Source organism: Elephas maximus, chromosome 18 (genome assembly GCF_024166365.1).
Source record: "Elephas maximus indicus isolate mEleMax1 chromosome 18, mEleMax1 primary haplotype, whole genome shotgun sequence".
In the NCBI taxonomy this organism is placed as follows: domain Eukaryota; kingdom Metazoa; phylum Chordata; class Mammalia; order Proboscidea; family Elephantidae; genus Elephas; species Elephas maximus.
This window is the reverse complement of record NC_064836.1, coordinates 31,899,699-31,925,645: the sequence shown is the minus strand read 5'-3', so window position 1 is coordinate 31,925,645 and position 25,947 is coordinate 31,899,699. Positions and strand designations below refer to the sequence as shown.

Here is a 25,947-nt window from a genome sequence, read left to right as displayed (position 1 = left end):
TATTACTGCTTTACAAATGAGGGAGAGAGAAAAAAAGAAGTCAAATAATATGCTACATAGTTTACCGAGGGCCAAGCTGGGATTCAACCCAGGACCATCAGACCTCAAAGTCTGGAGTCTTAGACTACACGGCACAGTGCATCCTGAGGATGGAAACTATTAGAGCAAACCAAGTGAAATGTCTGGATTTCTAGGTCAAACGTGGCCGAATCTTAGCTATCTCATGTAGTTCAACCAGAGAATTCTCAATAAACCCGAAAAAACCAAAACTGTTGCCGTTGAGTTGATTCTGACTCATAGCGACCCTATAGGATAGAGTAGAACTGCCACATAGAGTTTCCAAGGGGCACCTGGTGGATTCAAACTGCTGACTTTTGGGTTAGCAGCTATAGCTCATGACCACTATGCCACAGTATATATCTATATAAAGCATGAGAAAAAACACACACAATATTTTCTGGATAGATTAAAAGGTAATAAATATTGAGAAATGATCAACATTTCTTAGAATGTAAACTTTTATGAAGGGGAATTTACTTAGGGAACTCAAACATGTAACCCAAACTAGGTCAAATGATACAAATTCTCATGAAAGAGAAAGAAGATGATTTTTAGTCTAATTCTTCCAGATTCTTAGCATGGTCTCCATGGCCCATTCTGTCTAAACCCTGGCCTTAAGAAAGGCCCTTGGACCTCCTTGACTTTCTCTCCTTAGCTCCGCTTGGGAGAATTTCTCTCCATTTGAGACATGAATAATTCAGAATTAGGAACTCTGTAACTTGAATCCCACCGCTCCCCAGCCTCCCAACTTGGTCATATCCTCATTATGGGAAAAGCCATTCCAAAAGGCAAACAGTTTTTCATAATTGTTATTTAATGGGTATTGCCTGCTCCTGGGATTTCTTTCTCAGTGTCTATTTGTAATTCAAAGGTCAGCGTAATACCACTGGCATACAACAGGATTTCAAGAGATTTGTTCCTCCTGATTGAAATTCAGATACAGTGGCACAGTAGATTAGTCTAGGAGCCTGGTATGTGGTGTGGGTCATATGTAGGTTGAATCTAACCTTGTCTTAATTCTAGGTCTTCGCCAGTCACCCAGAAGTCTGACCTATGAATATGGAGGACCGCCTACAGTATTTGTCCAACAAGCTCACTAGCCTGGCAGGAGAAGAAAGTCAAGGTAGGCAGGCTTCATACTCTGCCATGGTCATTATACCATCCCTTAGCTGGCCCTAATATCCCCTAAATGGGTTTCTTCTTAAGGTAATTTAAGCAGGAAAAGGAAAAAGCTTGCCATATTTGTAGGATTTATATGGCAAGCTACACTTATATTAGTAATGGCAGTCTCATTTCAAGATATAATATATTAAAATATTATTCAACAAGAAAGCTATTTTCCAAGTAGGCACGGATGATGATTATTTATTAGCTTAAAACGCAGCCCTTCTCCCAATCTCACCAAACACCACTTCCATTTCCAATGAGCTTGAAACTGTCCAATTTATGCATGAAAACTGGATGCTTGGAAACACTTGTAGCTTGAGCTACAGGGGAGAAAAACATTCCCATAAAGTTCACAGTATTTATGACAGATGCTTGTTTATTTCAAAAGCAGAGCCAAATTAAAAATCAAAAAGGACAAATTCTGGGGCTGCCACCATGGTTTGTGTGTAGGGGTGTGTGTGTGGAAAGAAGAGAGAGTTTTCTTTTTCTTCTTTCTGTTTCTATTTTATAGCACGACATTTGGAGTTTACTGTTGAGGTTATTTCCAATCAAATTGTATTCAACCCTGGAACAATGTATAGGTTGTCAGCATGGACGCTGGTGGGTTATGGGCCATATATCCTCTGGGTTTAAATGGAGAATATAAAACGAACTTCTGTAAGGTCAACATATTTCTTCCTCCCCCAGAGAAAATATGACAGAAATTCTGGGCTAGAGGCTTGAAGGGAGCAGCCACCAGCACTTGAAATAAAAGCTAAGAGAAGAATTACAACGTTTCAATAGAGCAGCTGAGGTCAAAGGATCAAGTTCTGTATCAGACTCTAACCCCTATGACAAGGAACACCCACCAACATCCCCTACCACACTTTCACCTCATTGAACTGTCATATTGAAGCTAGGATGGCTCTGAGGCAAAGGCTAGACTTTTTTTTTTTTTTTTAACCTTAAATACACAAGACTTTGATATAAAACGAGACCAAAGAAAATTGCTTTTTTCTGGAACTTTCTCTAACTTAAACGGAATGATCACTATATGACAGATGCTGTGGATGGTTTACACACAGCATCCCAGATGTAAAGATCATTGGCCACATGTGCAGGACACTGTGGGCACTCAACATTTAGGATTTGGGTAATCCTTGAAAAAGTTGTCTAAACTCACTCTTTCCATTTTTCTCTTTCTGTATTGATTTTCAGTCTAATCAAGTTTTTACCCCATTATTTCACTGCGACTGCTTTTATCATGGCCACCGATAACATCCTCCATAAATGCAACAGTCATTTCTCAGAATTTATCTTTCTTGACATGTCAGCTATGTTCAATGTAAAGATGAAAAGGAATGAAATGGAAACTGGGAAGAGAAGTTTCTTGAGAAATTCTAATTAGAATTCCCATTATGCGGGAAACAGAAAGGATATGGTGGCAAACATAGATGGTGGAAAGTGGTGAGGAGAAGAAATGGCACAGAACCCATGGGTATGAGAGGTCACAGGGTTGAGTCAGAACTGCAGGAAAAAATCACTGCAACCCACCAATGAGGGCTGCTGTTACATTCGTGTATCCCGAAGCATTGAATGGAAAATTCTGGACTCCGTGGGCTGTAGTTCTCCAGCTAATGCTAGGTAGATAGATACGTAAGTAGGTAGGTAGGTAAGTAGTAGATGATAGGTAGATAGATAGGTAGGAAGGTAGGTAGGTAGACAGATAAGCCAACGAGTTGAGTCTGATTCATGGTGATAGCGGAAGGAAGCATTGCATTGTCCTGCATCACCCTCATGATCACTGGCATGATGGAGTTCTCATCATCGCTTTTGTGTCAAGCCATCTCACCAAGGGTCTACCTCACCCTCACTGGCCCTGTACTTCACCAAACATGATGTCCTTCTCCTGTGATTGATCACTGCTGAAGATATGTCCAAAGCAAGTGAGTTGGACAATGTCTGTTGTGATCCATAGGTTTTCATCAGCTAATTTTTAGAAGTAGATTACCAGAGCTTTCTCCCAAGTTTGTCTTAGTCTGGAATCTCTGCTGAAATCTGTCCATCATGGGTGGTCCTGCTGGTATTTGAAATACTGGAGGCATTGCTTCCAGCATCACAACAACACATGAACTACCACAGTATGATAAAATTTCAATGCATTTCATCATGTTTCTTTCTGCTTTCCATTATGCTTCTGTAAAGTACATTGAAAGGGAAATCCTTAATGAGAAAAAAACACATCTGGCAAATTAGGAAAAGCAAGAAACCTTTTAATAGGGGAGAAGAATAATAATGGTGAATGTTTATCATGTGCCAAACCTGATTTAATTACGTGAATTAACTGATTTATTCCTAAACAATCAGGATTATTATCCCCATTTACAGATGACAAACTGAGGCACAGAGAGGTCAAAAACCTTACCTAAGGTCACCCACCTAGTAAATGAATGAATGATCTGATCACTGGGAGAATGAAAATTGGCTTTTCTATGCCCCCAGCATGTGGAACCACCAACTCACTTGCTTATCTAGAAAACTCTGAGCAGCAGTCTATAAAATTGGGACCCCCCCCAAAATGTTAAAAAGCATGGTGCCTTTGTTGCATCAGACAATGTGCTATATTAAAAATATACCAGACATTTTTCTAAGTGCCTCAAGTGTGCTAACTTAATCTTCACAACAACTCTATGATACGTATATTATTATATTTCCCATTTTACAGGATGAGGAAATTGTGGTACAAATAACCTGCCCCTGTTCACACATCTAGTTAGTGCAGAGCTGGATTGAAACCCAGCTTCATGCTATTTTATTACTGCTATACATTATTATGTGCTGAGCAAATAATCTGAGAACCTGGAAGAATGGGGTATCAGGATTGGAGGAAGACTCATTTATGCCATGCAATAAGCAGATGACACAACCTTGCTTGCTGAAAGTGAAGAGCACTTGAAGCACTTACTGATGAAGATAAAAGACTATAGACACCAGTCTGGACTTCACCTCGATATAAAGAAAATGAAAATCCTCAAAACTAGACCAATAAGCAACATCGTGGTAAACAGAGAAAATGTTGAAATTGTCAAGGATTTCATTTTACTTGGATCCACAGTCAACATCCATGGAAGCAGCAGTCGAGAAATCAATGGGCATATTGCATTGGGCAAATCTGCTGCAGATGACCCCTTTAAAGTGTTAAAAAACAGAGATGTCACTCTAAGGACTAAGGTAGACCTGACCCAAGCCATGGCGTTTTCAATCACCACATATGCTGGATGATGAATAAGGAAGACCGAAGAAGAGTTGAATTATGATGTTGGTGAAGAATATTGAACGTACCATGGACTTCCAGAGGAACAAACATCTCTGTCTTGGAAGAAGTACAGCCAGAATGCTCCCTAGAAGTAAGGGTGGCGAGACTTCATCTCACATAATTCGGACATGTTATCAGGAGAAGCCAAGCCCTGGAGAAGGGCATCATGCTTGGTCAAGTAGAGGGTCAGTGAAGAGGAGGGGGACCCTTAATGCGATGGACTGACACAGTGGCTGCAACAATGGACTCAAGCATAACAATGATTATGAGGATGGCACAGGACTGGGCAGCTTTTTCTTCTCTTGTACATACATGGTCACTATGAATTGGAATCAACTTGACGGCACCTAACAACAAGTACATTTTGGATCAATATTTTAATATGATGCAAAATGAGGACCCCCCCCCAAAAAAAATTGCTGTTGAGTTGATTCCAACTCACAGGACAAATGGTGTTTAATGACTTTCTGGTTAAAAAAGTAATGCAGCTCTATTTAATTGGGATGGGCTGCTTTGCCAACGGTACTTGTAAATTTATGTGAGTTATTTTAAGAGGCCACAAAAAGAAAAATATGCAAGCTGTAAGAATGATCAAAATCTCACATTATTCTTAGAGAAAAGTAGTGCTAGTCTGAAGAGATAAATTTAAGAAATGAGTTTGAGATTTCTAGGTGGCTTCACCTTTTACCTAATTTTTACACACGGTCAGATCCCGGATCATGATGATGTACAGCTGAAACCAGAATTGTTCTGAAATGTCTTATATAAATTCTGCTTTAGAGAATGACCTTTTCCCTCCCTATTCAGATCTGCTTGATCTTATTTAAGAGGAACTTCCACTCATTCAGAATAATTAAAAAAAAAAAGCAAAAAACTGTAGTCTTCTCTGCACTCACATTCATTCCTCTCCAAGGGAAGGCAGTGACTCATCAGACTGGTGAGACTCTGAAAAGCATGTGCACATGGTCTGGGCTCCCTTCCCACACTCTGCATAGCCTCCTCTCTTCCTTATGGCACGCTTACTGGGAAAGGGTCTGAACATTGATCACTAATGCGGGGAGGGTTGAGTAGGAAGAACCCCAGTTGGCCATTTGCCTAAGCCATGTCGTTGACTCTACCATCACTAATTTTCAACACCATCTATTTGATAGCAGAAACTATCTCTCAATTGGCTCACATCTCAAGTTGGGGTGGAAGGACATGGATAATTAATCACCAGTCCTCAAATCCCAACAGATATTAATTTCAAAATATCTGTAGAAGAATCAATCGCTTATGTTGTAGACCGAAATAATGGTTCCTGAAGTCTTCTATGTAATAAAACCAACAGGTTAAATTAGGGACATACTCATGAAAACTTGTGCTTCTATTTCAAGGGCAAACGACTTAATTATTGCCAGAAACCGTATTGTTGTATTAAATTGACACAGCTACATCATTGGGGCTAAAGAATTACCCCTTTTGATGAACTTTTAGATTTGTTCAAATTCATCTTCTAACAAAATTTTACTATGTTTTAGGGTCAGCTAACTGGTTAAGTGCAACCAGAAAATCCTGACTCAAATAAAGAAATGTAACTGGAACCAGGTTGAAGAAATGTACTACAATTCAATGTTGAAATTCTTACATTTAGGGTTTCAAGTTGCTATTTTAATTCTGAAACCCACATGTTTTAAAGCAGGTTACGTTTTGGATACAAGCTCTAGGTGAATATTATTTTTACAACTTTAAAGAATATCAGAATACAACAGAAGAAAAAGTTAATGGACAATGAAGGTTTTATGAGTACCAATATATATCATAATATTTTACAATGCCTATAAAAAAATTTTTTTTATAGTATGAGTCAGCAATGAGTCATAACAAGTTGAGAAAACATGAAAACTTTTAGATGATCGAATATACACAATGCCACTCTTTCAGAAAGACTCTCATAAACAGTATTTGATATAATGATCAGTCATCGCAGATAAGTGGGTTGGACATCCCAGGTTTCCCTGCATTCTATTATCTTCCAATTACCGTGTGTCATTAACACTGTAAATGATTCAAGAGGGATGTTTTAGACCAGCTTCCAAGGGCTTTTATGGAACTACTAATTGGTAATCAGTGACCAAACCAAACAAACCCGCTGCTGTCAAGTCGTTTCCAACTCATAACGACTCTGCAGGACAGAGCAGAACTGCCCCATAGTGTTTCCAAGCAGTGACTGATGGATTCAAACTGCTAACCTTTTGGTTAGCAGCCGTAGCACTTAACCACCATGCCCCCAGGGTTTCTGGTGATCAGTGAAAATTGTGGCAAAAAGGGGAGAAATTGAGGGGAGAAATAATAGGCCTGTTTTAGTTATCCATTGCTGTTAAAAAATCACTCTAAAACTTAGGCCTTAAAACAAACACTATTTGCTTACGGTTCTCAGTTTGGGCTGTTCTCAACTGTGTGGTTCGTCTGCTGGTCTCACCAGTGGTTAGTTGTGTGGCTGCATCCAGCTAGTGGCTCAGCTGGAGGCTGGAATCAGCTAGGACACTGAGGCGGTTGAGCCTGCCTCTCTCTGCACATAGTCTTAGGACCTCTCCCTTTTCACATGGGCTCTCTGGCAAAATAGGAAGATTTCTTACCGGGTGACTCAGGGCTTTCAAGAGTACAGAAGCAGAAGCTGCTGGAACTTCTGAAAGCTTAGCTCTGGAATTGGCACAGTGTCTTTCCTGCCACATTCTACTGGCTAAATTGGGTTACAGGGCCTTACAAATGAAAGAGGATACTACACACACGAGGGAGCCCTGGTGGCGTAGTGGTTAAAGCTCTCAGCTGCTAACTGGAAGGTCAGCAGTTCAAACTCATCAGCCACTCCACAGGAGAGAGATGTGACAGTCTGCTTCCATAAGGATTTACAGCCTTGGAAACCCAATGGGGCAGTTCTACCCTGTCCTATATGGTCACTATGAGTGGAATTGACTCAATGGCAAGGGGTATCACCATGAAGTTGATTGATTCTCCTTTTTAGATCTAATTTGAATTAATTTCCAATGTGGCTTAACATCAGATATATGTGAAGCCTAAATTAAACTCCGTAACTGTTTGTAAGTTTCATAGAAATTTTTTTTCTGGGTAAAAATAAAGACACGAGTTAGTAAACATCTTATCACCTGTTGTAATGAACTCAGGAGACCCTGATAATAGATAGAACTGATGGCTTCTACTTCTAGACCTTTCTTTCATTCGTTCATTGCTGTTGAGTCGATTCCAACTCATAGTGACCCTACAGCACAGAGTAGAACTGCCCCATAGTGTTTCCAAGGAGCACCTGGTGGATTTGAACTGATGACCTTTATGGTTAGCAGCCGTAGCTCTTAACCACTATGCCACCAGGGTTTCCCTAGACCTTCCTGTGAAGGCATATTCTCCATATATTACTCTACTCAAATCCTTCTTGAAGTGTAGGCCAAGTATCTCTGTCAATTTGGGGCCTCTTTATAACATATGTCATGGTAAGATGTAATGATTTTATGTATCTCTACCAGTGGTGATAAGCTCTATAGAGTCAGAGACTGTGTAATACTCTTTTTTTGAACCTCCAGCACTGAACACCCTATAGGAACTAAACAGGAGTTCAATGAACTTCTGTTGAATGAATGTTTGGTGATGACAAATACCTACATATTTTTCTATGTGTGTTAGCAGCAAGTACCACTGAATGGTATTTCACTCATTCTAAATGATTGATTCTGCCACCCAAGCAGAAACACAATGAGCTGATGCAGATGAATTTAAGAAGCCTTTGAGGGGCTCTCTGCCATGGAAAGTTGCCTGATAGGAGTCAATACAGCACGCTTAATTCATTGACGCTTCACTCCTGCATCATTATACCTCTCATTCTGCTATGTCTGCACAAATAGGATTGATTCACACATCATACCCTGTAACATTTATAAACAGAAAGACTGGAAACATTTCACAGAGAAGAAAAGCATGTGAGAATACACTCAGGGTAACCTCAGCAGTAACTGGTTCTCCAGTTTCCAGTGAAGCAAGAGATGTGCTGGAAGAAAGAGAAAGCTCATTGCTTTTTGTCAAAATATTCATTGTTTAAGAAGTAATTCCAACATAGGAACACCTACATTCACAAGGCCTAGGAAATATGAATCAATTTGTGAAATTTGACACCACATGTTCAAAAATAGGGTATTTTGCTGACGATGATTGGAAAGTATTGGTTTGGAAAATCTACACATAGAAATATTCCAACCATGAAAATATATGAACTGAGAAGCCTGTTCTGTATTATCATTGTGTGCTGTGTGTGTGTGTTTCATTTTGCTTTTCCCATAGGAAATAAACCCATGCATTTGTCATGTACACAAACACACACATACACAAGCACATACATGCATACACAAAGCAAATAAGAGCAAATGAAATAAAAAATAAATAAATTAAAGAAAATGTGGGCACATTCCACCTCTCCTTTTAATTTCCTTCTTTTAATTCCAATAAGCAATGAATGCCTGCCCCAAGAAGCTTAGAGTGTCCTTAATCACACACTGTGTTTAACCCAATATTGTCATTGTTGCTGTTGTTTTTAAGTGCTGTCAAGTTGGACACAATTGTTGCTATGTTTGAGCCCACTGTTGCAGCCATTCTATCAATCCATCTCATTGAGGGCCTTCCTCTTCTTTACTGACTCTCTCCTTTACTAAGCATGATGTCCTTCTCCAGGAATTGGTCCCTCCTGATAACACGTCCAAAGTACCTGAGAAAAAGTCTCACCATTCTCTCTTCTAAGGAGCATTTTGGTTGTACTTCTTTCAAGACAGATTTGTCTGTTCTTCTGGAAGTCCATAGTATGTTCTATATTCTTCACCAACACCACAATTCAAAGCCATCAATTATTCTTCAGTCTTCCTTATTCATTGTCCAGCTTCTGCATGCATGTGAGGCCACTAAAAACACCGTGGCCTGGGTCAGGCACACCTTAATCCTCAAAGTGATACCTTGCTTTTTAACACCTTAAAGAGGTCTTTTACAGCAGATTTGCCCAGTGTAGCTGTGTATCTTAAACTTAATCACTTCTGAGGTATAAAAAGAGCAGATTAGATGCAGAAGGTAGCAAAAACAGGGAGAAGGTAGATACTAAGTGTAGGTGGTGCAGATTTCCAAGGAACTGAGTGGCTATAGAAGCTGAAAGAGATAAAGATCTTCCCCAAGAGCTGACAGAGAGAAAGACAGCCTTCTCCTATAGCCAGTGCATTGAATTTGGACTTCTAGCCTCCTATACCGTCAGAAAATAAATATCTGTTCTTTATAACCACCCACTTGTGGTATTTCTGTTATAGCAGCACTAAGTAACCAAGACCCAATCCCACGGCTGTCGAGCCGATTCTAACTCATGGCAGCCCCATAGTGTTTCCAAGGCTGTAAACTGCTATAGAAGCAGACTGTCACGTTTTTCTCCCATGGAGCCATTAGTGGTTTCGAAGAGCTGACATTTCTGTCAGCAGTCGATCACTTTAACTACTGCACCACCAGGGCTCCTTAGGTAACTAAGACAGACACCTATATTAATTTCTACCGAGGTCTAATAGGTACTTCGAAGGATATTAACATTTTGAGAAACTATTTAACAGAAGTGATAATATTCTAAAACACATATTCTATATATATAAAATATATAATGTTGGTTATAGGAATAATGGAAGAGGTTATTTTTTATGTAGTACAACCCATTGCCACCACGGGTGAATGACGAAAACAAGCCATTGGAGAAATTGCGGTAGGCCTGCTTTCTTCACTCCCTTGTTGTTTTTCGCTCCTTGGTTACTTCCAGTGTCTGCTTGAACCATCACCTTCTACGCGATCCTATAAAAGGGGGTTAAGAGCATGGGCTTGGAGCTGCTGCAGACCTGGGTTTGAATCCTGGCTCCCCACCATACTGTCACCATCACTTCTCTGCCTCTCAGTGTCCTGGTATATAAATGGAATAAAAATCCCACTCCACAGTTCTTCTGAGCGTTTAAGGAAGAGATGAGTGCAAATTGCTTAGTGAGTTTCTGGCACATGTTAGTACTCAATAAGTGGTAGGGTTTTTTTGTTTTTACACTAGTCTTGAATTTCCATTCCTCTGTTCTTGATTAGAGGTTCGACTTTTCTGACTTTGACACTTTGGACACTCAGTCTCCCTTGGCCCCTGTGATTCTGTGTTATTTCTGCTTTCAGATACTCCAGGTAGTATGCCCACGCATACCCGTGTGCTCTGATTAGGCTACTTTTGGTCATCACTTAACTCAATATTATTTTCTGTTTTTTATTCACCTTACTTCTAGTACATTCTACTGTTGTTGTATTGTGTGCATCTTTGCAAACCTCCTGCAATGCTTTCTGAAATTGAGTAGGTATCCACCCACCCTAGTAACCCAGAGCACCCAGCAGCTTCTCCCAACACTGGCCTGCTTACTTACGTACTGCTGGCCATGGTCCCCAGCCCAGAGTCCTGGGGTAGCTGAGAGAGGAGGGAAATCCCAGAAGATTTTTGAAAGGGGTGGCCTCAAGACTGCTCCTCTGGTGTAAGATCTTGACATAATATGTATTGTTTCCAGTGTCCCATCCACCTCCTGTCACTGTTCTTTTGTCTTTGTTTCTCACATACTTTCAGGCTACTCTGGGACTGTCCATCAAACGTAAGCATCTAATTTATCAAAACCTTGTTGAGAACATAATTATATTTCAAATGTTCGCTGGAGTTTCTGAATCCCACAACGGGAAAACAGATTGAGGATAACACATCTCTCGAAACAATTGATTACTTGATGGGGACATTATGAGATACCAACCCAGACAGTGAGGGAAGAGATTTTGGGGGTCAGGGCCTCTCCAGCACCTCTGAAACCACATTTTATATTCCATAAATACATTTGGTTCCTGGCCCTAAATGCAAGTAATACTGCTTCATCTTGTTGTTTGTTAAATAAGTCCTATTTACGAGTAACTTGAAGTGCAGGAGTGATCCTCTTCTTGTTCTTTTCACTTCGTAACTTGTTGTTTGGCCGTCATTTCTGAAAAGCTAAGACCAGACTTGGCAATGATCTGGTGCCATTGGTCCAGTCTGGCTAGATAACACTGACTGTAAGTGGCCTGTCCCTCAACTGCAGATTTGTTTTCCCCAAGCCTTAGGGATGTTCATTCCCGCCTCATTGCATGTGGTCTGCTAGCTTTAGTCAAAGAGAGGAAGGAAGAGTCTGCTCCTGTTGAGAGAGCCTGTTGTACCCCTCCCCACCTGGCAGGCTGCCTCCTGTTGCTTTATCACCAGGCACACTCATTTCAGGCTGACAACGAGCCACCCTTTACGAGGAAGGCAGTCAGATTTCTTAGAAATCAAAGCAGGAACCAGAAATCAACCAGCAGGAAATCATACTGAAAAAATAGAAAATTTAAGAGACAATTGTATTATTTCTTCTTCTGAAGACAATGAAAGGACCAATCACGAGAAAGAACATTTTTTGGTGGCCAGGTAGGAAAAGGATAGCTGTGTAAAAGTACAAAGTCAGATTATCAATCTCTACAAAATGATTATGATACATGGAGACAGACACATGCCCCCCGGTTTATCTGCAGATGTTAATTTTAGATTGTTTCTATGCGGTGCAGCTTCATCTTCTTTTTTTCCTAGCTAGTTTACTCTGCTTTATGTAAGGTCCCTATGAACAGTGCAACTATTAATTATAGTAATTATAGCAAGACACATATTAAATAATAAAGGCTCTGCTAAACTCAGATTAAAACTTAGATCTGCTCTGATTTTCCAAGATTACATGTGAATCATAGGCTTATAAACATGAAAATGTGATCATAAGTATATATAAAGGAACCCTGGTGGTGGTGCAGGGGTTAAAGCCTTCAGCTGCTAACCAAGAGATGGACAATTGGAACCCACCAGCTGCTCTGTGGAGAAAGATGTGGCAGTCTGGTTCAGTAATGATTTATAGACCTGGAAATCCTATGGGGCAGTTCTACTCTGTCCTACAGGGTAGCTATGAGTCCGGATCAACTCAAAGGCAGTGAGTTTTTTTTTTTTTTTTTTTTTAAGATACGTAAATACCTAAATACTAGACACACGTGGAGTTAACATGTACTCACAGATCTCACAATATGAGAAATTAGACACCTGTTCTACTAAACCCCGTGTCCATAACTTTTTTCTATGTGTTTTTTTTTCCCCCCCTTTTTTTCCCTAGTTGTCATCAGGTTGATTCTGACGCCTGGAGACCCCATGCATGTCAGAGTGGAACTATGCTCCACGGAGTTCTCAATATCTGATTTTTATAAAGTAGATCACCAGGGCTTTCTTTCAACCTACAGCCTTTTGGTGAGCAGTTGAGCATGTTAACCTTTTGCACCACCTGGGGACTCCCACTGTGGTAATTAGGTCTAGTAAACAGTTCAAGTGTTCCATGTCAATGGTATCTGGGAAAAATGCAATAGTCCTATAGTATATAGCCTCCGATGCCCAGAGTGTGGAAAATGCCATTTAAAACAGCCAGTATTCTATACTTTACACCCATGAATCTTATTCATGGGCAAACTAAAGTCTACCTTCTGGTTGTCTAAATAGGAAGACAGATTTCAAAATTTCATAAAGGTAATAGGTAAGATTATGTATTATTAGATGCTGGAAAGAATGATGGCTCGAAAGGTCTGGGAGGCCCTCAAAGGTCAAATTTTGTCTGAATGTTACTAAATGGTTCTAAGAAAGAAGAAAAGGGGTAATTACTTAAACAAGCATGTTTGCAGAAGACCCAACCAAAGAACTCAGACATTAAGGGCTTATCGTACTCATAACAGGAAAAGAGGAACCATGAGATCCAAGTGTAAATATAGGATTATAGAGGCCTAGAGGAAAATTGGAGGCCTGGTGGTACAGTGGTTAAATGCTCAGCTGTTAAATGAAAGGTTGGCAGTTCACACCCACAGCTGCTCCGTGGGACAAAGATGTGGAAATCTGCTTCTGTAAAGATTTGGAAACCCAGACTTGGAAACCCTATAGGGCAGTTCTCCTCTTTCTTATAGGGTTGGTATGACTTTAATTACTTGGATGGAGTAAAGCTTTTGAGGCATTAATTTGTTGGTATGGCACGACTCAAAATAAGAAGAAACAACTGTAAACATCCATTAATAATCAGAATGTGGAATGTACGAAGTAGGAATCTAAAAAAATTGAAAATCATCAAAAACGAAATGTAACGCATAAACATCTATATCCTAAGCATTAGTGAGCTGAAATGGATGTGTATTGGCCATTTTGAATCGGACAATCATACAGCCTACTATGCTGGAAATGACAAATTGAAGAGGAATGGTGTCCCATTCATTGTCAAAAAGAGCATTTCAAGATCTATCCTAAAGTACAGTGCTGTCAGTGATAGGATAATATCTGTATGCCTACAGGTTAATATGATTATTATTCAAATTTATGAACCAACCAGTAATATCAAAGATGAAATTGAAGATCTTTACCAACTTCTGTGGTCTGAAATTGATCAAACATGAAATCAAGATGCATCGATAATTACTGGTGATTAGAATGAGAAAGTTGGAACAAAGAAAAAGGATCGGTACTTGGATAATATGGTCATGGTGACAGAAATGACATTGCAGATCTCATGATAGAATTTTGCAAGAACAATGATACATTCAGTGGAAATATCTTTTTTCAGCAAGGTAATGGTAATGTTACATGTGGACTTCACCAAATGAAACACACAAGAATCAAATCAACTACATTGTGGACCCAAACAATGGAAAAACTTGATATGATCGGTCAAAACACGGTCAGGGGCCGACTGAGGAACAGACCAAGAATTTGTCATATGCAAGTTCAAGATGAAGCTGAAGAACATTAATACAAGTCCATGAAAGGCAAAGCACAACCTTGAGTATATCCCACCTAAATTTAGAGACCATCTCAAGAATAGATTTGATGCGTTGAACACTAATGACCGAAGACCAGAGGAGTTGTGGAATGACTTCAAGGACAACACACATGAAGAAAGCAAAAGATAATTAAAAAGGCGGGAAAGAAAGAAAAGACCAAAATGGATGTCAGAAGAGACTGCAAAAGTTACTCTTGAACATAGAGCAGCTAAAGGGAAAGGAAGAAATGATGAAATTAAAAAGCTGAAGGGAAGATTTCAAAGGGCAGCTCGAGAAAAAAAAGTAAAGTGCTGTAATGAAATATGTAAAGACTTGAAGTTAGAAAATCAAAAATGAAGAACACACTTGACATTTCTCAAGCTGAAAGAACTGAAGGAAAATATGTAAGCCTCGAGTTACAATACTGAAAGATTCTATGGGCAAAGTATTGAATGATGCATGAAGCATCAGAAGAAGATAGAAGGAATACACAAAAACATCGTAACAAAAAGAATTGGTCAACCTTCAACCATTTCAGAAGGTAGCACATGATCAAGAACCAATGATATTGAAGGAAGAAGTCCAAAAACAAGTTTCTAGGAATTGATGGAATACCAATCGAGATGTTTCAACAAACAGATGTAATATTGGGAGCGCTTACTCGTTTATGCCAAGGAATTTGGAAAACACTTACTTGGCCAACCGACTGGAAGAGATCCATACTTGTGCCCATTCCAAAGAAAGGTGATCCAACAGAATGCAGAAATTATCGAACAATATCATTAATATCACACACAAGTAAAATTTTGCTGGAAATCATTCAAAAACAGTTGTACATCAACCAGGGACTGCCAGAAATTCAAGCCAGATTCAGAAAGGACATGCAATGAAGGATATCATTGCTGATTTTAGATGGACCTTGGCTGAAAGCAGATAATACCAGGAAGAGGTTTACTTGTGTTTTATTGACTCTACAAAGGCATTTGACCGTGTGGATCAGAACAAATTATGGATAGCACTGCAAAGAATGGGACTTCCAGAATACTTTATTGTGCTCATGTAGAATCTATATATAGGGCAAGTGGAATAAAACAAGTAGATGCTACGTGTTTTAAGGTCAGGAATGGTGTGCGTCAGGTGTGTAGCCTTCCACCATACTTATGCAACCTGTATGCTGAGCAAATAATCCTAGAACCTAGACTATATGAAGAAGAATGGGGCATCAGGATTGGAGGAAGACTCATTAATAACATGCATTATGCAGATGACACAACCCTGCTTGATGAAAGCGAAGAGGACCTGAAGCATTTACTGAAGAAGATCAAAGACCACAGCCTTCAGTATGGATTACATCTCAACATAAAGAAAACAAAAATCCTCACAACTGGACCAATAAGTGACATCATGATAGATGGGGAAAAGATTGAAGTTATCAAGGATTTCATTTTACTCGAATCCATAATCAATACCCATGGAAGCAGCAGTCAAGAAACAAAAGGACGTGTTACATTGGGCAAATCAGCTGCAAAAGACTTCTTTAAAGTGCTAAAAAGCAAAGATGTGACTTTAAGGACTAAGGTGCACCTGACCTAAGGTATCGCCTTACGTGTGTGTGAAAGCTGGCCAATGAATAAGTAAGACAGAAGAAGAATTGATGCATTTGAATTATGCTGTTGGTAAAGAATATTAAATATAACATGGACTGCCAGAAGAATGAACAAGTCTATCTTGGAAGAAGTACAGCCAGAATGCTCCTTAGAAGTCCTTTGGGCATGTTGTCACGAGTAACCAGCTCCTGGAGAAGAACATTATGCTTGGTAGAGTAAAGTGTGAGCAGAAAAGAGAAAGGCCTTCAACTAGATGGACTGACACAGTGGCTGCAACAATGGGTTCAAATATAACAATGATTGGTAGGATGGTACAGGACCAGGAAGTGTTTCATTCTGTTGTACAAGGGATTGCTACGAGTTGGAACTGACTTGACAGCACCTAACACCATCTAGTAGCCTTGTCTTTCTTGTTTGACTTTTTTCATATTATGTGGTCCTTGAAAATCTTTGAAATGGAGAAGAGGAGAAAGCACAACCATAACTCTTTATCCAACTGGAATTTTTGCAATTCACTTTCTGAAAACGTCCCTACAGCGAACTTGAGGAATCACTACGGAACTTATAGAAACTATCATTTTGCAAACAGTTACTCAGAGGATGGCTCAGGTTTGACAAGGGGCTGACTTAACAAGGAGCTAAGAAAATGATTTCCTGCAGAATAAATCCAGTGATTGTTTGAGTTCGAAATGATTTGTTTTACACTCTGTCTGAATAATTAATGACATTTTCCAGTGTTCTCTTGCTGAAATATTCTGGCAACCCTCAATGTAGACAAGAAAGTTTAAGGCTGAATCTAAAAGTAACGCACTATAGTAAACAACTCCCAAACACAGCCGCCCTGATGGCCACGATTTTATAAAACACACATACCAGTTACAAAAACAGAGACAGGAGGTTCTGCCTGGCAAATAAACGGCAGGAGGATAGAACTTAGCTAGCGCATGATTTATGTTGGTTGACTGAATTTAGCTTTACATCTGGATGGTTTGGAATTGTTCAGCTAGATAGCAAGCAAAAGCATATAAAATATTTGGCTTCTTTTATTTTTGTATTTACTTGTCTAGGCAAACAAGAAAACTATTTCAACTACATTTTACTTTTGATGAAATATAGAACATACACATACACTACCACAAATTATACAGTGAGTTGTAATTAACCTGATAATAAGAGCTGAAATAACTGTCCACTATCAATTGGCAATAAATATGTTGTTACTGAATTCAGCAGAAATAAACTGTGGTAGCCAAATAAATATTTCCATCCTCTCTTTCCACAGATGTAGTCAATTTGATCCCTGTGTGTTCCGTCTGGTAAGATCCATGTGTACAGTCACCGTTTATATCAGTGAAAGAAGGTATTTGCAATGAAGAAGTCTTTGGTCTTGCGAAATTCTATCATTCGATTTCCAGCATTGTTTCTATCACCAAAGCCATGTTGTCCAACTACCAATCCTTCTTCTTTGTTTCCAACTTTCGCGTTCCAATCACTGGTAATTATCAATGGATCCTAATTGCATGTTGGATCAATTTCAGGCTGCAGCAGCTGATAAAAATCTTCTGTTTCTTCATCTTTGGTCTTAGTGGTTGGTACGTAAATATGAATAATAGCCGTCTCCCTTGTAGGTGTAATAATAGCTGGTCTCCCTTGTAGGCGTATGGATATTATTCTATCACTGACAGTGTTGTACTCCAGGATAGATCTTGAAATGTTCTTTTTGACGATGAATGCAACAGCATTCCTCTTCAAGCTGTCATTCCCACCATAGTAGACTATATGATTGTCCAATTCAAAATAGCCAATACCAGTCCATTTCAGCTCACTAATGCCTAGGATATTGATGTTTATGCATTCCATTTCATTTTTGACAATTTCCAATTTTCCTAGATTCATACTTCGTACATTCCAGGTTCCAGGTATTAATGGATGTTTGCAGCTGTTTCTTCTTATTTTGAGTCGTGCCACATCAGCAAATTAAGGTCCCAAAAGCTTTACTCCATCCACATCATTATGGCCAACTCTACTATGAAGAGGCAGCTCTTCCCCAGTCATCTTTTGAGCACCTTCCAACTTTGGGGGCTCATGTTCCAGCAGTATATCAGACAATGTCCTGCTGCTATTCATAAGGTTTTCACTGGCTAATGCTTTTCAGAAGTAGACTGCCAGGTCTTTCTTCCTAGCCTGTTTTAGTCTGGAGCCCAGCTAAAACCTGTCCTCCATGGGTGACTGTACTGGTATCTGAATACTGGTGGCATAGCTTCCAGCATCACAGCAACACGCAAACCTCCACAGTACAACAAACTGACACATGGAGGCTTGCATGTTGGAACCAGGGATATCATTGCTGATGTCAGATGGATGTCAGATAGATCCTGGCTGAAGGCAGAGAATACCAGAAGGATGTTTACCTGTGTTTTATTGACTACACAAAGGCATTCGGCTGTGTGGATCATAACAAATTATGGATAACATTGCGAAGAACAGGAATTCCAGAATACTTAATTGTGCTCATGAGGAACCTTTACATAGATCAAGAGGCAATTGTTCGGACAGAAGAAGGGGATACTGATTGGTTTAAAGTCTGGAAAGTTGTGCATCAGGGTTGTGTTCTTTCACATACTTTTCAACCTGTATGCTGAGCAAATAATACAAGAAGCTGGGCTACATGAAGAAGAACACAGAATCAGGATTGGAGGAAGACTCATTAATAACCTGCATTATGGAGATGACACAATCTTGCCTGCTGAAAGTGAAAAGGATTTGAAGCACTTACTAATGAAGATCAAAGACCACAGCCTTCAGTATGGATTGCACCTCAACATAAACAAAACAAAAATTCTCACAACTAGACCAATGAGCAACATCCTGATAAATGGAGAAAAGGTCTGAAGTTGTCAAAGATTTCATTTTACTTGGATCCACAATCAACAGCTGTGGAAGCAGCAGTCAAGAAATCAAATGATGCATTGCATTGGGTAAATCTGCTGCAAAGAACCTCTATAAAGTGTTGAAAAGCAAAGATGTCACCTTAAGACTACGGTGCACCTGACCCAAGCCATGATATTTTCAGTCGCATCATATGCATGTGAAAGCTGGACAATGAATAAGGAAGACCATAGAAGAATTGATGCCTTTGAATTGTGGTGTTGGAGAAGAATATTGAATATACCATGGACTGCCAAATCTGTCTTAGAAGAAGTACAACCAGAATGCTACTTAGAAGCAAGGATGGTGAGACTGCATCTTACATACTTTGGACATGTTGTCAGGAGGGATCAGTCCCGGGAGAAGGACATCATGCTTGGCAAAGTACAGGGTCAGTGGAAAAGAGGAAGACCCTCAATGAGGTGGATTGACACAGTGGCTGCAACAATGAGCTCAAGCATAACAATGATTGTAAGGATGGTGCAGGACCAGGCAGTGTTTCATTCTGTTGTGCATAGGGTCACTATGAGTCAGAACCAACTCGATGGCACCTAACAACAACAACAGCCAACTGAGTACTTCCAAATTTGTGTAGTGTGAATCAAACCCACATAAGCTCATGCATTGCTTCTTTCTGTTTGTAGCAGGTGCTGTGAGTTTAGATTCCTCTGTGGATTTTGACTGCAGGCAGATATTTTTGAGAACTTCAGGATTATTTTAATCTCTATCTGAGGATGGCATGTTGCTTCTGCTTTATTCTAAGGAGTGAGGTAGTCATTCTTCCAATAGTGATAGTAAATGTGAGCTGTTCTCTCTTTTTTGCCCTGTCTCCTCTGAAATTAGAATATTGATTCTGCTTGTGGACGTCATGAGACATTCGGTGGTCAGTGGTAGAATTCTCGTCTTCTATTGGGGGGACTCATTGCATTAGGCAAATCCTCTGAACAGACCTCTTCAAAGTGATAAAAAACAAAGATGTCACTTTAAGGACTAAGGGGCCCCTGACCCAAGCCATGGTATTTCCATATTCATGCAAAAGCTGAAAAATGAATAAAGAAGACTGGAGAAGAATTGATGCCTTTGAATTATGGTGTTGGCAAAAAATATTGAATATACCATGGACTAACAGAAGAATAAGCAAATCTGTTCTGGAAAAAACACAGCCAGAATGCTCTTAGAAGCAAGGATGGAGAGAATTCATCTCATATACTTTGGGCATGTTATCAGGAGGGACCAGTCCCTGGAGAAGGACATCATGCTTGGGAAAGTAGAGGGTCAATGAAAAAGAGAAAAACTCTCAATAAGATAGATTGACACAGTGGCTGCAACAATGGGCTCAAGCATAACAACAATTGTGAGGATGGTGCAGGACCAGGCAGTGTTTTATTCTGCTGTACACGGAGTCTCTACGAATTGTAACCAACTCGATGGCACCTAACAACAACAACAATTGGGGCGAGCTGGGTTTGATTTCTAGCCAATGAACCTCATGCACAGCCCCCACCCATATGTCCCTGAAGGATTGTGTGTTGCTATGATACCGGACAGGTTTCAGTGGAGCTTCCAGACTAACACAGACTGGGAAGAAAGGCCTGTGATCTACTTTTGAAAAAGAGCCCATGCAAACCCTACAGATCACAAAGGTTTGACCTGCAGCCAATCATGGGGATGTCAGCTTTTGTTCTATTTTCATGGAATTGGGCAGGAGTGGGTGACTGATTCAACAGCATCTAATAACAACAATATGGACATAGTAGAGTTGACAAGTCCACATGTCACCAGGATCCACCGAGAGACACACATCATTTACAAATCAAGACAAAATAAGCTATGATTGGGTGTATCGGACCTGTGATAAATCAGGTCTCTTTCCATACCACCAAGACCACACCACCACTATTGCAAAGTGATGGACCAGGCAGTTTCAACAGACTTCCTATTTCTTCCACACTTGGTTTCTTTGATGATGCTTTTCTCTTGGAAGCTTTTCCTGCAAGTGAAAGTCAACGGATGCTCACTCCACATCCCCACCATCACCTCAGCTACAGAATGAACAAAACTCTGCTCTGTATACATTTGGCTGCTTCTCAGGCCCAACACTTCCTGCTAATTGTTGACTCTGTCTCATATGATCAAATTTTTATTATTTCTGGGTGACTTATTACAGGATGTGCCCAGCCTCTAGTTGATCCCTTTTTTCTATGTGCTTTGTCGCAGCCAACGCTTCAATCTGATCTACCAAAAAGCATGTAATGCATTACAAAGGCAATTACAAGTAATCTAGGTGAATCTACTCTTTCGAATCACCCAGGCCACTGTTTGCTTTCCAAAGTGAATATTCAAGAGATTATATATATATATCTTTTGGTTTTTGGTGGATGGTCCAGAGAGAAAGTACCTAGAAACGTAATATAGTTTACCTCCCACTTTTATTTCTATTTATTTTCATAGTGATTTGAAATTGTGCTGAGAACAGAAATGGAATATTTGCTGCAGGCGGACACTTACATTCTTTCATCTTAGGAATACAGAGTTAGGTGAGAGACGGTGAAATCAAGTGAAGGGAAGAAAGGGTTGCTCTACTAGATGTGCGTAAAATACTTCAGATTCTGGTAGCTTACTAGCAATTTTGAAATGTTTGTGTCCACAGGCTTGGGGTCAATTTGATAGTGTTAACTTCAGAAGAAAGGTCTTGTATTCAGTACTTAGCACAGCAGTGTGTTCCTTGGAACTTAGATTTTAAAGTGTATTTTCTTGATCATGGGAGGAGAGTCAATTGCAATGGTGAACATTCGTTACTTCTCCTTATAGTCAAAAGGAGAAGGACGAAGATCAGGCAGTGACATCTCAAAAATACCTGGTGGCCAAGCCAATTTTATCTCTTTATATCATGATGCTATTAAGATTCTTATCTTGGCAGCTTACTTTCTTACCTGGCAGGAAGCTTAATATTTTGGCATTCAATACAGCAAGTATGCTAGCTTTTGTTTTGTTTTTTTAATATCTGTGAAGAGCACTCCCCTAATTCTACTTGCTTGTAATTTAAGACCCAGTTGGATTTCTTGGGTGGTCCTTTATTTCTAGAGATCGTATCTTTAATGATTGATTTTAAAACAATAGTGAAAGCACAGGTTGTAGCAACCACCGCCCATCTGTCAGTTTATTGTACTGTGGAGCCTTGTGTGTTGCTATGATGCAAATACCAGCAGGGTCACCCATGGTGGACAGGTTTTGGTAGAGCTTCTAGACCCAGACTAGAAAGAAAAGCCTGGAAGTCTAGTATGTAAAATTAGCCAATGAAAACCTTAAAAGAATCACGACAGATTTTTGTCCAATAAAGTGCTGGAAGATGAGCTCCCTAGGTTGGGAGACACTTAAAATACACAGCGGCCAAAGTAATGGACTCAAACATATGGTACAGGACTGGGCAACGTTTTGTTCTGTTGTACATGTGACCACCGTGAGTCAGAGCTGACTTGACAACAACTAACAAGTTATAACAGAGGAGATTTAAGTGGATGTTTCATATTATATACTTCTGACCCTACATTCCAATAACTTATTTACACCCCTGCCTCCCTGAAGAAAGGTTCTTTTTTCATCTGCTGAGCGCCCAAGCTCCGTGGATGGTATACGTGTAGTCAGGCTCAATAAATATTCATCAACTTCGAGAACAAATCAATGAAGACTTTCTTCTGAGTCCATTCACATAGTCCAAGGGTCGCATGGAAAGCACCTGCTGTGTTGGTTCACGAGAGGACGATGCACACTGAATACCTCCAGCTATCTCTCCACGGTGATGCTTGGTGCACCCCAGGTAGTGGTGCCCGCTCAGAATGTGAGTCAGGACCCCTGAGTCCCATCCAGTTCTGCTCTCATTGTAACTTCAACTTCTGAGGAATTAGGGGTTTTGTTTGTTTTCAGTTTTATTTTCTCAGAAAATGTAGAGCTATTAGCATCTGAGGAGCACTGGTAGCACAGTGGTTAAGTGTTCAGCTGCTGATCAAAAAGGTCTGCTGTTCGAACCTACCAGCCGCTCCAAGGGAGAAAGATGTGGCCGTCTGCTTCTGTAAAGACTACAGCCTTAGAAACCCTATGGGGCAATTCTATTCTGTCCTATAGGGACGCTATCAATCGGAATAGACTTGACGGCAATGGGTTTTGGGTTTATTCCCATCTGACCCATAACGAGTTGGCATCAAATGGACTCCAGCTCATAGTGACTCCACGTGTGTCAGAGTAGAACTGTGCTCCACAGAGTTTTCAATGGCTGATTTTTCAGAAGTAAATCACCAGGCCTTCCTTCCAATTCACCTGTGGGTACACTTGAACTTCGAACCTTTAGGTTAGCAGAAGTAATACTGATGTTTGATGGCTATATAAATCCAATTGTACCAATATTTTGTAATTTGTTGAAAAGAAGTTTTTTTTTTTTTTACTTGAAAAGTGTTGGATTTTCCTTCTGTGTAAGACCTGATGTTTTAAAAGATCTCTTATTCAGAATTCTGGTACCTAATGAGAGCTTCAGAGGAAAGCTGAGAAAGAGAAACCTCTGTTTCTGTAGGAGGAGAAAATCTCAAGAAAGATAGATGGATTTTAATTTAGCAGGAATAGACCTACAAATTAATTCAGTTACTGGGGTTGAGGAGGGTGCCTAAATGTTGTTAGGTGCCTTCAGGTCGGTTCCAACTAGTAGTGACCCTGTGTATAACAGAATGAAACACTGCCATCCAAACGATCATTGCTATGTTTCAGCCCATTGTTGCAATCACTGTGTCAGTCCATCTTGTCACGGGTCCTCCTCTTGTACTACTTCCAAGATAGATTTGTTCATCCTTCTGGTAATCCATGGTATAGTCAATATTCTTCACCAACGTCATAATTCAAAGGCATTAATTCTTCTTTGGTCTTCCTTATTCATCACCCAGCTTTCACATGCATATTAAAAAAAAAAAAAAAGACGCATATTAGGTGATTGAAAACACCATGGCTTGAGTCAGGAGCACCTTAGTCTTCAAGGTGACATCTTTGCTTTTTTTTTTTAACACTTAAACGGGGTCTTTTGCAGCAGATTTGCCCAAAGCAATATGTTGTTTGATTTCTTTCTTTTTTTTTTTTTTCTTTTTATTGTGCTTTAGGTGAAAATTTACAGAGCAAATTGGTTTCTCATTCAACAATTTATACACAAATTGTTTTGTGACATTGGTTGCAATCCTTCTCCACCCCAGGTTCCCTGTTTCCGTTTGTCCCATTATTCTGTCCCTTCCTGCCTTCTTGTCTTTGTTTTTAGGCAGATGTTGCCCATTTGGTCTCGTATACTTGATTGAACTAAGGAACACATTGCTTACATGTATTATTGTTTGTTTTACAGACCTGTCAAATCTTTGGCTAAAGGGTGAGCTTTGGGAGTGACTTCACTTGTGAGTTAAGAGGGTACCTGGGGGCCATATTCTTGAGGTTCCTTCAGTTTCTGTCAGATCAGTAAGTGTGGTCTTTTTGTGTGCATGTGTGAGATTTGAATTTTGTTCTAGTTTTTTCTCCAGTTGTGTCTGGGACCTCTATTGTGATTCCCATCACAGTGGTCAATGGCGGTAGCCAGGCATCATCTAGTTGTTCTAGGCTCAGGCTAGCGGAGGCCATGGTACTTGTGGTCCATTAGTCCTTTGAACTAATATTTCCCTCATGGCTTTGGTTTTCTACATTATCCTTTGCTCTGGATGAAATGGGACAAGTAGATATATTTTAGGTGGCTGCTCACAAGCTTTTAAGTTGTTTGGTTCTTGACTGTGGCTTCCATGGGCATTGATTGTGGGTCCAAGTAAAATGAAATCCTTGGCAACTTCAATCTTTTCTCCATTTATCATGATGTTGCTTATTGGTTCAGTTGTTAAATTTTTTATTTTCTTTATACTGAGGTGTAATCCATACTAAAGACTGTAGTCATTCACCAGTAAGTGCTTCAAGTCCTCTTTACTTTCAGCAAGCAAGGTTGTGCCATGTGCATATTGCAGGTTGTCAATGAGTCTTCCTCCAATCCTGATGCCCTATTCTTCTTCATATAGTCCAGCTTTTGGAATTATTTGCTTCAGCATACAGATTGAATAGGTAAAAAAAAAAAAAATAGGTACGGTGAAAGAATACAACCCTGACTCCCACCTGTCCTGATTTTTAACCATGCAGGGCCCCCTTCTTCTGTTCGAATGACTGCCTCTTAGTCTATGTACAGGTTCTTCATGAGCACAATTACGTGTTCTGGAATTCCCATTCTTTGCAATGTTATCCATAATTTGTTCTGACCCACACTGTCAAATGTCTGTGCATAATGGATAAAATACAGGTAAACATCTTTCTGGTATTCTCTGCTTTCAGCCAAGATTCACCTGACATCAGCAATGCTATCCCTTATTCTAAGTCCTCTTCTGAATCCAGCTTGAATTTCTGGCAATTCCCTGTAGATGTACAGCTGCAACTGCTTTTATATTATCTTCAGCAAAATTTTACTTGCGTGTAATATAAATGAAATTATTGGATAATTTCTGCACTCTGTTAGATCACCTTTCTTAGGGTTGGGCACAAATATGGATCTCTTCCAGTCCACTGGCCAGATAGTGTCTTCCAAATTTCTCGGAATAGACAAATCAGTACTTACGGCATTGTTTCCTTTTGTTGAAACATCTCAATTGATATTCTATCAATTTTCACCAATGCCTTCAGTACAATACCCTCGGAATTCTTCCTTCAATACCCTCGGTTCTTGATCATATGCTACCTCCTGAAAGAGTTGAACATCGACCAATTATTTTTGGTATAATTGACTCTGTGTATTCCTTCTATCTTCTTTTTCTGCTTCCTGTGTTGTTCAATATTTTCCCCACAGCCCCAAAACTAAACCCATTGCTGTCGAGTTGATTCTGACTTCTAGCGACCCTATAGGGCAGAGTAGAACTGCCCCAAAACATTTCCAAGGAGCGGCTGATGGATTTCAAC

At 39.9% G+C, this 25,947-nt stretch overlaps 1 protein-coding gene across 9 annotated transcripts in view; it reads right to left on the bottom strand.

Moving 5' to 3' along the window:
• The window catches only part of GRIK1 (glutamate ionotropic receptor kainate type subunit 1), a 473,079-nt gene that overhangs the window by 316,367 nt on the left and 130,765 nt on the right, over nucleotides 1–25,947 (bottom strand). The window lies entirely within an intron of this gene.